Here is a 6,000-nt window from a genome sequence, read left to right on the forward strand (position 1 = left end):
GGCCTCTAGAATATCTTATCTTGATCTAGATCTCCCCTCACTATCAGAGATAACCATCCTACTCTGCTACCAACTGATAGGACCGAATTCTTGCCTACCTTATAATCTCCAAGAATCCTCTGAGGTTGCCAGGATCTTTTTATCTGCTAAATAGTGTAGAGGGGAGAAAATTCAATTCTCAGTACATAATCAACAGAATCAAATCTCAGTTCCAAAGGACAACTGACTCCGAATCTAAAATGTTAAGATTTTATTACAACCAAGAATAACTGCACATACAAGCACCTCAAAACAAGGTGAAGAAAATAAATGGACACTAGTACAAGAGAAAGTCTACGCAAGAGTCTCATTCGATTCAGAATAAGAAGAAGAATTAATTCTAAAAGCATCAGAAATGCAATAGTTAGTCCAATCTCTACATTAGGAATCATTAGCCTAAAAGGGAAAAAGTTAAGTCTATCCCTACTCTATTTCTAAGGTGACATCCCTACTTAGCATTTCCCTCCCTGGCAAGAGAGTAAAAAGGTGTCAGAAGTGAAGACTTCCTTAGAAGTACATTCACTTAGTCAGAGCTCGTTCTAAGATGCTCCTTCTAGCTTCCCATCTAAACCTCAACTGCTCCACCCTCGGGGCACAAAATCCCAAAAACATAGAACACGCCTTTGGGCACACCTCTTCAGCCAGGTCTTCTTCCAGTACTTTTGCAGCGAAACTTGTACTTCATCCAACGACGGTTAGCTTGACCTTGGGTCCCAGGCACCATCTCTGCTGAAAGTATCATCCGTAAATTCCAATGTACTCTCCTGTTGGCTTCTCCTACCATCCTAACTCCTAAAACAAAGACCGAGGGCCTCATGTAGGTAGCCGAATACCGGTCGGTAACGGCCGATTTTCGGTAATTATACCGTTACCGACCGGTATTTTGGCTTTTGAGATGTAGGGGGCTCATTTCTGCATTCGGTAATTTACCGAATCGGTAAAATTACCGAATCGGTAATTTTACCGATTCGGTAAATTCCGAATACAGAAATGAGATGTAGGGGGAGTGTGTGTGTGTGTTTTGGAGTCGGTATTTACCACCAACTATTAGTTGGTGGTAAATAATGAATGGATGTGTTTAAGCCTTTTAAAGCGCTTAGACGTGTGCAATGTGGCAGACATACATGCCCTTAGGGCATGTATGTGTGCCACATGTGCACACATGGCCGTCTCAGGGGTGCAACAGGGTGTCAATGTGACACCCTGCCACCCTTGCATGTGTTCCCCTAATTACCGAATCGGTATTTACCGATTCGGTAATGAGGCATACCTTCCCATCAATGGGAAGGTATGCCTCATTACCGAATCGGTAAATACCGATTCGGTAATTACCGACTTTTACCGAATCGGTATATAATACCAACTCATTACCTACATATCATTTACCACTTCATAAATACCGAATCGGTAAAATTCGGTATTTATGAAGTGGTAAATGGGTCCCTACCTACATATGGCCCCTAGTCTCTCTAACAAGCTAAATGTCCTTGCACCTGCAACAGAAACATGGGAATGAAAAACTTTTCACTTCTCTAAGATTTTCCATCCTCCTGAAACCCAAAGCCTTTACCAAGGGAAATCCTTTTCTGCCTACAACGTTTAGCCAACATAAGAAATGAACAGGCCTTTCTCTTTAAACGTATATGCGATTAGGCCTTTACACTGTTAAACACACTCCTATATCACACTTTAAGCATTAGTTCCATTACTACTTTATGCGTAATTAAGCAGACTATACGTGTAACTTTAATATGGCGCACGTTTAAACTAATACATTGCATTACATTAAAACCAAACATTATGGGCCATATGTAGGGAGCCTAACATTTACCACTTCATAAATACCGAATTTTACCGATTCGGTATTTATGAAGCGGTAAATGATATGTAGGTAATCTATCGGTAATATTTACCGATTCGGAATGGGTCGGTAATTTAGAATCGGTATTTACCGATTCGGTAATGATGCATACCTTCCCATTGATTCCTATGGGCCAGGAGGCCCATAGGAATCAATGGGAAGCCAGTTACCATTACCGAATCGGTAAATACCGATTCGGTAATGGGGGGAGCACAATCAAGGGTGGCAGGGTGTCACAGTGACACCCTGTTGCACCCCTGATTCCTGCATGTGTGCACATGTGGCGCATATACATGCCCTAAGGGCATGTATGTCTGCCACATGGCACAGTTAGTCCAGCAAAATATTGCTTTTTCCAATGTATTCGGTATTTAGCACCAACATATATTTGGTGCTAAATACCGAATTATTTTCCCTACACATCAATCATTTTAGTGTCACCTACATCTCATTTCAGGATTTGGTATTTACCGAATCGGTAAAATTACCGATTCCTGAAATGTGCCCCCTACATACCAAAAGCCTAAATACCGGTCGGTAACGGGATATTTACCGAAAATCGGCCGTTACCGACCGGTATTAGGGTTCCTACATATGGCCCTATGTATTTACTAAAATACGTTTGCCATGATCTACGCCATCACTCTTCATAAAAAGCATGGTTACATTTCTAATCACACCTAAGTTAAACAATTCTAGTAATATCACACCTAAACTACTTCGATTAATATGTGGGTGCGGACTAACAGTGAATATGATGCACCCCTACAAATTTCAGAATAACGTGGCGCTCTATCACATGCACACAGGACGGTACAGCCCCATACTTCTTCACAGACAGAAACAGAGGTCATGCGTGATCACATTATTATTACCGATAGGAATTAATCGTGCAATGCACCTCACTTGTGCTTACATTCAGGGAATGAATGTTTCCGATAGTGAAATATTTGGAAGGGATTCGTGCTGGAGTTTGGCGCCTCTTCCAGCCCCTTAAAGTCAGACTGCGGAATGAAATAGGACGCTATTCTGCTATTTCTTGTAAATTACTTGTCCTTCCAAATATTGAAATCGTGCAGCACAACTGAAGTGTTTTTTTCTCCAGCATTTCCCTTTTGTGCCACATATGTTTATTTTCATCACATTCTGTTAAGGTGAATAGGGTAAAATCTGAGCATTTATTTTCTGTCTGCAGATGACCAATGTGTTTTGCGGTTCTTAATAAGCTTTCCTTCAGATCTGCCCCCCAAAGGTAGCCTTTAAGCCTCCTGCTCTTTCAAAGTGAATGATCAAGTTAGTAGTCGAATACTGTCTGCGTTTTTGAAGGTTTGAGGGGGTCTTTGGCAGCAAATGGGTCTTCTTCATACCATTTCTATGATAAGGCAGGTTCATCCTGCTCATATAAAATACACAAAGATGTACCATTCACATGCAGACGGTAAGAGTGTTTCATTATCTGCAGTAATGGTATTTGTGGAATTCAAGGAATACCCACTTAGTTTAGTACAAACCATCACTTGTGAAAGAATAGCACACAGTAGCACAGATGGACAGAGCATGTGGTAGGCTGGCATCTGATATGCATCCGATTAGACTGACAGTTTTGCCAGTTACTGTCTTTGTTAGAACAGACCCACAATTGCTTTATTAACCTTTCTCAAATGTGCTTGAAAATGCACCATTTGTCCACTCTTTTTTCAAAATGTTCTCGAGGGGAGAACATCTCCAAACCCCCGTAGGTTGTTCGGGCTTGCTCGCTTGCTTGCTCGCCGCAGTGCAGTACGACAATTATTTTACACCCACCACTTTCAGATGTCACCAGCCACCACTGAACTCTTTCTACCATGAACGGCACCGAAAATGTATAAGAACCTTTGCACTGTAAGGTAGGTTTGATAACACACACCCAATCACCAATTTCAACCACCTTACGTTTGACTCTGACAGGTATCATGGTAAGACTTACCAGGTACACAAGCCAACCTAAGTTATGTCTAGCTTTAGCAATGCGACACTCCAAAGTATCAACTTTCACACTTTTTCAAAAGGTAGGTGTCACAAGCGTCTTACTTTGCCTACCTATCATCAAAAAGTATGGAGACACTCCAGTACTTGTATGTGGAGTAACATGATAACTCCAAATCTTTTCTTTCAAAAATTCAAATACATCCAATTTGCTCTCAAATGCTGATTGAATACCTACTTTTATGAATCTATTGGCCCTCTTCGCTTGAACATTTGCTTTTGGACAATATAAAGGCGCCTATTCAGAACGAACTCCAAATCTTTTGAGAAAACGTAACATCTTGAAAGAAACAAATTGCACCCATTGTCGGACATAAGGACACTAGGTGCTCCTTCAGTTTGGAAAATCTTCTCTAAAAAACTTATAACGTCATATGTGTTGGGATGTAAAGTACAATACACCTACTTGGAAACATTATCAATAATAACTACTCTCCCTACCCAAACAATCATAAGGTCCTGAAAAATCAATGTAAGTTTTCTCCCAAGGTCCCAGGGGTACTTCTTGAACAGCTAGAGACTCCGTAGAAACGTTCCGATGTTTATCAGAACTAACACACACTTTACAATTATCCACATACTGTTCAACATATGCATCCAAGGGAGAAAAAGAAGCTAGAAGCAAGTGTACAATAATCAAACATGATAAATTTCAGGACAACATAACAATAATCATGTATGAAAACATTGGGCATTATTATAAGGTGAATTATTTATTATCCCAAAAGCTTTTTATTTTAGTTTTATTTATTGTTTCTAAATATCAGAACATTATTTTCAATTTATGATAAATAATTAAAATTGTCAGTACATAAAGAACAGTACAACACAATCATGTATTCATGAGAAAACAGTGCAATTGATTTACACAAGTAATCAGATAATTTGTTTCATTGCACATTTATGTACAAGAAGGTAGATCCAGATAAACCATAAACAATGGGAAGGATGGCAGTAGATGGAAGATACGCACGTTTCGGCTGAGGTGCCTTCATCAGGGAACGTCTCAACGTTATCTGCATAGACTACATAATAGGCATAGTCTAAGGACATGTATGTACATATGTTCATGAAATTTCCTGAAATTATATTTAATGTTTTACTAACATTTTAAATCCTTTTGGTTAGTTTTGTTCCATATCAATTGGTGGGGCAAACATCGAAAGAAGAGATTTAGAGAATTTAAAAATGAAAAACATATTCTATAGAAGCTCGTATTGAATATGAAGGATAAAAACAGTTTATTAACATGCTTTAAGAGAGATACCGTTTATGCCCAGAAAGGTGTAGTGTGCATTGCAAGAATTGGCCTAAGAGCCGTGAATTAAAGATTATATGTGAACTAAATAAGTGAACTGGCCGTGCATAATTCGTGATGACATCTAGTGAATAATGCTCCATGCTTATCCCATGTATCCCACATGTGAGAAAGGTTTCTTAAAAATATGATCACCTATTTCTATATCAGCAGGGAGCTAATAAGAAAATAGCCATAAGTTTTTTGTCTCAGTGGATCGTTAGATGTACCTGATTTGGTTAAACCTAAAACAAGATAGGAAAACAAATGACTATTCCTGCATAGAACCTGCATGGCTGTTCAGCTATTTAGGATATAGCTTTTTGTATAGCAATCAGTAATCTTTAGTACCTGTGTCATATAAAAGATCCAAGTCTTGTATGAAGCAGGGTATTTTTTTACTTCTGTATGCTTTTTTGAAGACACTGTAAAGTGTCTAATGTTCAAAATCCTTAGTGGTTTTTATTTTTTTATTATTTATTTATTCTTGCAGGGTATATATAAAACATATAGGGAGATGTTTTATTAAAGAGATATATTTTTACACCTGCATCTGAATTGGTAGTAATTAAAACCTGTTAGCTAAGGTGGCATTACTGTTATACTTACAGTTTAATAGAGTTCTTTAGTGCGTACTCAAATTACGTAGGATAGAATTCCTTCGATCTTCAATGTCGGCTCCTACTTATCTGGTTAAACAAAATAAAATGGGGGGGGGCTAAGATCGCTGGCTTACAGGACACGATTAACAGGGGTGAGGGGTAGGGTGAAAAGGTGA

Source organism: Triturus cristatus, chromosome 3_1, assembly GCF_964204655.1.
Source record: "Triturus cristatus chromosome 3_1, aTriCri1.1, whole genome shotgun sequence".
Classification (NCBI taxonomy): Eukaryota; Metazoa; Chordata; class Amphibia; order Caudata; family Salamandridae; genus Triturus; species Triturus cristatus.